Source organism: Nematolebias whitei, chromosome 11 (genome assembly GCF_014905685.2).
Source record: "Nematolebias whitei isolate Nwh7 chromosome 11, NemWhi1, whole genome shotgun sequence".
In the NCBI taxonomy this organism is placed as follows: Eukaryota; Metazoa; Chordata; class Actinopteri; order Cyprinodontiformes; family Rivulidae; genus Nematolebias; species Nematolebias whitei.
Window position 1 is genome coordinate 12,816,129 of NC_056508.1, and position 9,619 is coordinate 12,825,747.

The following is a 9,619-nucleotide window of genomic DNA, read 5'->3' on the forward strand; positions in this document are numbered from 1 at the left end:
GCCAACACTTACATGAGAAACCGATTTTATTGATTTAGTTTTAGTTTTAACAACAATTGTCTGAACTTCATTTATATTTCAGAGCACTACCTCATGGCCAGTTAAAACAAGTTTGTATTGTTTCTAGGATATTGTTCAAGGGTATGTTTTTCAATAAAATAATATTGGAAAATTGAAGGTGCATTGTGACCTTATAACACCTGACAGTGTTGCTTATAAAACAAAATTGGTATCGGACAAAATCGGAATTGGCAGGTCAGGCTTTTTAGAAAGTGGTGATCAGCCAGAAAACTACAATCGGTGCACCCCTAGTGAAAAGATATGCCAGATTTATTACAGAAGGAGGACTGATAATGAATAGCAACATTGCATTTAGTTTAACAAAAAGTATTTAGCACAAAGAAGATTACTAAACTGAGTTCATTCATGTTTTGAAAATGGTAATGTATGTACAGTATCAACGCAGCTAAGTTCTGCTCTACGCTTCTTTTGATTCTTCAATGCTTGCTTCATTTCTGAAAGCTTGTGTCTATGCTGAACATGTCCAGGTCCACTGGTGACTGGGCAATGGTCTGGGACAGCATAAAGATGGACTGGCTTTACTGCCTTTTTGCTTAATTGTTTTGTAAAATTGCCCTGTTATTTTATTTTGCTTTCAATCTCCTGCCCATTGAAAAAGATGATGATTTGAATCTGGATCTGTTTTGAATTTGGATTTATGATTTGGACTGAGGCCTGAGACATCATTTGTTAAGAATAGGGACTAAATAAATAAACTGAACTGACCTGCTGAAAAGTGATTATAATGCATTACTACACTGGAAACACACTGACGAGACAGATGTTCATACTCCAACCCCGGCTCTATAGGAGTCCACTCCATAAACTTCTGACAACAGTCAACATCAACTCATTTGTAACTAAGTGTTTGATCCAGCTGTTTCACAACTGCACATATGAAAAGCACCATATGGCTTTCAAAGCTCATTATTGACTTCTTTAGAAAGATAGCTGCTTTAGAAAAATTTGGTATAAAAAATTACTTATAGATTGATGGTAACTCCTGCTGTCTGGCACTAGAGTTAAAATATAAAACTGATGGCCTAATGAAGCAAAAAGACACACAACAGGCAAAACAACTTTGCTGTAAATCTACAAAGCCCATCAAGGAAACAGATGACAGAAAACATGGCCTATTCTCAACTGATGTAAGGTCTCCCTCAGGAATAGTGGCCCAAACTAATTAGAGCTAATGAAGCTTTTGTACTTCAAAGTCTGGGGGTATGTGGAAGTCCTTTACAGGATCCAAGCCAGAGAGAGGAGGCTTTAATAATGCCCTTTAATGTGTTGATTAGACCACTGACTAGCAGACAAATAAAGCGTGCACCATATGAAGCGCAAACAAAATCTTTTTTCTTTCTTAGTAGTAAGATCACATTGAGGTTTTTAACTCTGAGGAAAAAAGCCTTAAGAGTTTAACAGCCCCCAGGAGAGCCATTATTTGATATGGATACTCCCTTGTGTTCAACCAGGAAGCCACTGATCAACTGCCGGCTTTGTGCTAATAAACTCGCAAGTCTGGGAAAACCACAGAACAACTGAACGCCAAGCTAATAACCACTATTTCTAACTCAGTGTTTGTTTTGCATCACAAGAAACTATATTTTGTGCTTTATTTTTAGGTATTAGCTTATGTTGCAGCGTAGATCATTACACAAGACGTCAACATACACAAAACATGGAAACTACAAGCCTTGAAATTACAGAGAGGAAGAAGAGATTATCTTCAGAGCCAAACACATGCTCACTGAATGATACCCTAAACATCTTTTTTCTAGGCGAGGAGGGGCACATGGCAAACTCCACAGCAACATGTTTGTTGCTGGCACAACAGAGAGGAGCATGGAGCTATTTTAAGTCACAGGACTCAAATCAGCGGCTGAAACTCTTCGGTAGGATTCGTCATAAATGGCACAATGAAGGAAATGACGCAAACAGTTAAGATAAAAATCCAAACACGTCCTTCAGCAACCATGTTTAGTCTACTTCATTACTAACCTCTTCATTTCATGCAAAGCTAATCCATCCCTACAGTATGTAACCACCTTGAGCCCCCCTCCCCCTGGATAAAACAACAAAGGTCCCACTAAAATAACCACAGCTGCCTCAAACACGCATCACCCACTGGCCACTAATGGCAGTCAGACCAAGTGGGTGGTCAGGCTGCTGCTGCCTGCTGTCCTGTCCAAACTGACAATTACAAACTACATTACCCTGATGCATTGCACAAATCTGCTGCAACATCTGTTTCCCCCTAGAGATAGTAGAAGAATTCAAACTTGGTTTGTGTTTTGTCAGCAAACACTGACAAGTAATTGATGTGATCAGAAAGTAAAACCAGCTGCGGCTTTACAGGAATGGAGTAACTTGTACATGATCCTATAAGATCCTTAAGTTTTTTTGTTTGTTTGTTTTGTTTTAAATTTAAACAATTTTATTAATCCAAAAAGTCATGTTTATGCCACCAGAGCAGAAGCAGTAGAGGACTCATACTTCCAGTTGGGGGCCAGTACTCTCTTGGTCTTATAGTAACAGGCCAGCGTGTGGATTCTGCTCTCAGTGAGAATCAGATGAAACTTGGTGTCCTTGTCCTTTCTGTTTCTCTCCAGATGCTTTCTGACTGCAACAGCATTTTTGATGAGGTGGTAGAGATCTTCAGGCAGGTCAGGGGCCAGGTCCTTTGACTTGAGGATCCTCGGTATCTTGTTGCCAGTTACGAAACGTACCTGGGCCACACCATGGGAGTCCCTCAGAATCGCACCTGAGAGCAATCCAAGCCCTTTTTGGCCATCTTGAATATCTGCTCTTTGAAATCATCAGATGTGAGCTTCAGCCAAGTTGGAACACTGTGCCTGTAAGGCAAGGATGACTGGGACAAGCCCTTTTTGGGAGCGTGCATGTGATCCCAGATGGCGGTGGAGGAAGAGAGCAGGATCCTTAAGTTTTATTAAAAACTACAAACACATGCATGTCTCTTAGTGTTGAACAAACCAATGTTTCTGCATAAATACCAAAATGTAGAGTGCATATAAAAAGTGTGAACATCACAGGTAACGTGCCAGGATTTTGAGACACACACACACAGAAAAACAAACTGATACCATGATGGACATTTGGAAATATTTCCCACCACCGTGGCACATATCTTGTAAAATTCTACTGAAAAACTACATTTTGTCAGGAAAAAAGTTCCAGCTTTAGATAATTATTAGATGATGACCAGAGAACCAAGGGACACATGAAGACAATCATCAAGAAGTGGAGAAAATATGAAACTCAGAAATAGTGATACCAAGAATCAAACATCCTTCCAATATTGATGAAAAGATGAGACGGAAACTTGTCAGGGAGGCTGCCAAGAGGCCTACAGCACCACTGAAGGAGCTGCAGGAACATCTGAAAATAATGGTTGAGTTCTGCATGGGACAAAAATCTCCCTTATTCTCTGTATATCTGAACGATGGGGTTGAGTTGAAAGAGGTTAACATAAATAAAGCAGGTCTCCCATAAGCACACAGGTAAATATGCTCCGGTTTGATGAAGCTAAAGTCAAACCTCTTTGGTCACAATTCCAAAATGAATGTTTGGTTCAGGATCAAGCCGGTGGATCCTTAAATGCACACCGTACCTAAAGTGAAACATGGTGGTAGCATCATGCTGTGGGGTTGTTTCAGCAGAAACCAGGGTTTTAGACAAAACATTAAATTGAATAATGAGCAGTTCCACAAACAGTATTTCCTTATTTTGGCATGAAAGCTTCAGATGATTGTACAAGGGGGAAAAAGCATTTTTCAGCATGACTACAACTCAACCATACATTCAAATCAACAAAAAAAGGTTTTACAAGATACAAAATGAAAGCTTTACAATTGCCTAACCAGAATCAGACTAAAACCTGATGTGTGACCTGAAGAGAGCTGTGCACAAGAGATGCCCTGCAGTTTGCTTGGTTCAGAGCACACTCATAGATTTCTACCCAACAAGACTGAATGCTGTAATTCAGTCAAATGTACTACACCCAACATAATAGTTTCAGGGTGTGCACATTTATGCAACCAGCTAGCTACACCCTTTTATCCCCTTATACAAATTTGCTGAATTAGAATAATAACTCAGCTGAATAATGCAGGACATACATGTACTTTGTATGTCACAATAAAAGTGGGAAAGTTTTGAAATGATTAATCATGGTTTCATTCTTTTGCATTAGAAAATCTGACATATTAGTAGTAAATGGTGAATGGGCTGTACTTATATAGCACATTTCTGTCTAATCAAGATACTCAAAGCTCTTTACAACACAATATATGCCCTCAGTTACCTCCACACACATTCAGACAGCACTCTACTACATCTCTACAAAATAATCATTCGGTGCTTTAGATCACATTCATACACTGATGGGACACACATCAGAGGCTATGAGGCAGTGTCTTGCCCAGGGACACTTCAATATGACTGCTGGTGGAATTGAACCCCTAGCTCTCCTATTGGAGGACGACTGCTCTAACCACTCAGCCACAGCTGCCCCAGTGGTTTGTAATCGTTTTATGGACACTGTATATTTATTTCACCATAAAAAGGGACTGTAAATTTTATTTTATCTGTGTCATATGGCAGTGGCATGGTGGATCAGTAGATAGAGCTGCTGCCTTTCAGCAAGAAGGTTGCCAGATCAAATCCCAGATGGGGACATATCTGGGTGGAGTTTGCATGTTCTATCTGTGCTGCGTGGGTTTTCTCCTGGTACTCCAGTTTCCTCCCACAGACCAAAAATATGTATGTTAGACTGATTGGTAACTCTGAGAGAAAGTGTGAATGGTTGTTTGTCTCTGTGTGTCCCTGTGATGGATTGGAGACCTGTCCAGGGTGTTCCCCACCTCTCGCACTGTGATGGCTGGACATGGACGCCATTGACCCCCATGACCCAAAAAGGAAGAAGTGGGTAAAGATAAAGGATGTATGGACGATGGATGGATGGATGGATGTGTCATTTGGCCACAAAATAAAAGTTTTATAAAGCTCAGGTTGCTTCAAATCAGACTCAACTGGAAACTGTTTCCACTCTGATTGCAGTTTTCTTATTTAATATTTGGTGGGAAGATGAAGTTTTTCTAAATCTAAATTTTACGTTGCTTCTTAAATGCACTGAACATGACTTTTTATGGTTGATAGATTAACCTTTTTGCCCACAATAAATGCTACTAACACCATGATGAAGCTAGTCTTTTCCATCACTTTGCTTCTTTTGTTTTTATTATTGTAGTGAACTAGGCCTGAGGTCAAGTCCTGACCTTAAGGACCTTATGGGACAGAAACTGTCATTTCATTGATTTGAATCCAGAAATACAGGTTGACCCATCCTGAGACTTTCTTTCTTGAATTAATCAAGTGAAAGAAGACTACTTTCGATTATCATTACTATTTTACAAATGTTTGATAATCAAATTGTGTTAGTTCAATGTTTAAATGTTGAAGTGAACTACTCATTTTTAAATCAACTGTGAAACAGTAATAACGATTTTTAATCCTCATTCAAAGTGGAAATCAAGTTGGAATATGTTACAGAGTAATGATTCAATTTCTTGATCGTCTGTTTGAAATGAGCAAGTTGTGTAAGTTGGTCAAAGTTCAAGTTTCGGTCAACTGCAAGTTTACTGAAAAAGAAATGTCATGTTTAACTTTTACAGCAAGATACTAGAGAATTGACTCCACGAAGTCTGAGTTCTTCATAATATCTTCTGTCTGTTCTTAAACAATCTTAATCTTTTTCCTTGACTTTTAATAACACCTTACATCACAAAACACACCTCTGTTTTGGTCCATCGACCAATCAGAAAGTTCTCAAATGAACCGGAAGTGAGCTCTTTTAAAAGGTACGACACTTCCTAGTTCAAAGAGTTCTGCAAGAGGTTCCAGCTCCGGTCGAAGTTCTGGAGAGCTCAGTAGTTCTGAGAAGTTCTCGGCAGTTCTGGGAAGAACGCTGAGGAGAACGCTGAGAGAATGCTGTGAGTTGGTTCCGACAGTTCCAGAGTTCAGAAGGCTGGAATTCAGGATGCTGGAGGAAGAAAAATCAAGCTGAACGAGAGAAGATCAGGGAATTATGAAATGTCTGTTCTGGATGATCTCACGACTCCCGAGGTTTAGCTGTTCTTACGGAGACGCTGAAAGAGTTGAAAGGAGAGCTCTACACCAACGCTGAAACTATCATCTGCAAAGGTAAAAGAGTCGATCTCAACCAAAGCGTACCGTTGGGTCAAGCTGGAAAAGAAGGAGCGTGCTGTTTCTGGTTATAACAGACAAATTCCCTCCCCATCTCTCTCAACTTAAACTTCATTTCCCATCTTTAAAATTCTTCTATCTGCTAAGAAATCATTCCAGATATTTGTAGAAATGTCTGAAGCAAAGTTTTTCAACCACCGCCGTGTGGTTAATGTCTGCTGTACTGCTGGAAGTGAGAAAACAATCGCCGTATTGTTTACTCCTTGTAAAACTTGCTAAATAAGCTGTTGTTATTTTCAATTTTTGCCAATTAATGTAAATGTGTGATGTGTTAAACTTGATTCTGTTAATAAATGACCCACTGTAGTTGGTGAGTCAAAGATAATTAACGTTTCAGTCCACATTTTATTAAATTCAATGCACGTACATTATACAGTCCAGAAAAATGAAAGAATCCGTTTAATTTATGAATATATATCAGCATATGTTCATTCTACATTATCAGTTGTTAAGTTTCTGTCCTAACTCTAAATTGTCCCTAGGTGTGAGTGAGAGAGTGAATGGTTGTTTGTCTCATTTGTCTCTATGTGGCCCTGTGATGGACTTGCGACCCGTCCAGGGTGTACCCCGCCCCTCGCACAGTGATTGCTGGACATGGGCACCAGCGACCCCCGTGACCCAAAATGGAATAAGCGGATAAAGAAAATGGATGGATGGATGAAGTTTCTGTCCATCATGAGAAAATAAATGTCAAGCTTTTGCATCAAGATTCGCACTAGAAAAGGCCTGCTCACCGTTAATCATCTATTGGACATATAACCCTTTTGCCTTTAGTTTACATTAACATACTGGGAACGTTTTTCAAAAAGTCTGGAAAAAAGAAAAGGATCTCACAGATGAGATAAACTTGATTCGACTCCCAGAAATCTCCTCAGTGCTTTGAGTTTGGAGGTCAGGGCGAAAGGTTAGGAGGACATGTGATATCACTTTTCCATCTCTGAAGGAGATCGCAGACTTTGATTACTTCGGAGGACAAAGAGCAACAATGAAGAAAAGACGGTTTAAAATAGTCTCATTTCAGAAAGTCAAAAGTCCCAGATGTTTGGTGCAGATTCAGCACGGAAGTCCGAGACAGAGAGGAGACGGGAACTCCTTGACCCTCATCATATCGTCACACAACAGGAAACAAAGCATAATGGGGGCAACTGTGTCTCCCACTTTTTGAGGTTGTGGAGACGGAAGGAAGGCCAAGCTTGGGTGGGTAGTGTGGACAGCCAACAGGACAGAGACACTCAGCAAAGTATTCTGCATTCAGCACAGGAAGCTGAATTTCCTTCCCAGGGCTGTGCTGCTCAGATCTATATATGGAATTAGACGTCTCTTCCCATCATGGTGCCCTGATCGTACCAAGCAGAATGCTACTTCTGACATAAAACATTTATGCGGCTAAGTCCTGTACAATCTTACAAAATCTCATAGTTCTCTTTATTTTGGCAAATTAAAACACTAACATTCAACTGGTGTCTCAAATCTAAAGGTTTAAAGACACAGAGCAAATAAATGTGAATATCACGCCCTCACATGTGAACATAACAAAAATAGATTTTGTTATTTTGACTTTTAGACTGGAGTGAGAAACCACGAGTCAAAGAGAACTCGACTTACTGAAGGAAGGTTCAAAACATTCAAAATAATTTCAAAAGCAGTGTTTGCAAGAGATTTGGGTTAATTGGACCGTGAGTGGTTAAATATGTTCAGTAAGGCCGACAACACTCGTCTGTCACCTTCACATGCTGTCAGCAGCATTCTCAATCATGTCCGCCGCGTTCAAATATCCTCTGGCTTCTTCAAACTCCTCAGATTCAGCACGGTCTCTAAGCAGTGCTATTCCTGTGAGGGAGGCACATGATGCTATGTGCCTCAGCTCTGATGTCAGCTTTCAGCGCTGCCACCCAAACAATCCCTACACCATGATGTAATCAGCTTCTTGTGCTTAAAGTCCAAAATAAGTCCGCTTATGACCCTGCTACGCTCTTGACTACCTACATGACTTATATGAACTTGGCTGAATGGTTGTCAATTTAAATATATGTATATATATATAATTCAAGGTGAAGGCAATCGTGACTATGCTCTTAATGTGCAGCAGATATGTTTTCTTCTCTATTTTTCACATCTCCTACATGCTCTCCTGCTTCTTCCATATTTCAGCAGCACCTGCCTACAACTTTCCTGCAAGGTATGCCAACAACCTTGTTCCAGGACCTGCCACCGCTCTCTAGAATAAGATCAGGATGCAGCTTTGCTCTAGAACCATGGTTCTCACACATTTTTGTTGGCCCCCACCTTCGGAGAAAGAATGTTTATCAGTTATTTTGTACTGTGCAAATATGGTTTTGTGGTATATGAATAAAAGTTATGAACTTTTGTGTGAAAAGTACTTGAACATTAAACAAGTAGTAAGCCAGTACCTCCGTCGCTGAAGGATTTGAACAGTGAATGGCTTTAGTTTTTAGGATGTCTTTCTGGACTGGAATTGAACGAGGAATGCAAAAACCTTAATGTTTTGGTGCAAGATATTCATGTGTGTTACGGGATAAGGACCCATCATAATGTATCCAAAGCCGAACAGTTGACTTGAGGTCACGTGGATACGAGACGTGTGTTTTCAAACACACCTTTCATAGTTCATGAGACACACTGCACAGAGTTCCTGGGAAACCCCTCCGCTGCAGTAAATGTCACCACGCGGGTTTCTTACCACCAGAGTCTCTACTCGTCCCTGCATCCGCCATTTGGCCACAAATCTATCATAAAGAAAGCACCACAATTCCCAGCAGACAGACTCCTCCATTCAGTGTCTGCAGGCACAGGCAGATGTCACAGGAGCCCACACCTATGACCCGAGCCTTGAGTCGAGAAGGTGCGGGTGAAGCTACTCTGAGAACAATATGGTGTGATTTTCGTGATGCAACTACGTCAGAGAGAGAACTGATTTTGCCGCATCAGATGGAGTATGTAGGGCCCTTTACATTGTGTATAAGTTTTTGCTTTTGTCCAAGATGGCGCAGAGGGACAGATCCTGGAGAGAGAGCAATTTTATCCACAACCAGGTGCGATGGAGGAGCCAAAAGTGACCATTGTTGGCCAGTTCCCTCAAATGATACTGATAATCAGTTTGTGTGTGTGTGTGTGTGTGTGTGTCCTTGTTTATGCTACTTTGTGAGGCCCATTTTTCCAACTTATACTACATTGTGAGAACCAACTGCTCCTTATGGGGCCCAAAGCCCGGGCCCCATAAGAAGAAGTCCCGTTGGTGGGTTAGGGGCTAGGTTTA

The 9,619-nt window shown here is 40.6% G+C and overlaps 1 protein-coding gene and 1 pseudogene across 1 annotated transcript in view; both read right to left on the reverse strand.

Moving 5' to 3' along the window:
* Window positions 1-9,619, reverse strand: part of hspg2 (heparan sulfate proteoglycan 2) — a 209,281-nt gene that overhangs the window by 121,420 nt on the left and 78,242 nt on the right. The window lies entirely within an intron of this gene.
* On the reverse strand, window positions 2,478-2,959 carry LOC119417453 (annotated as a pseudogene).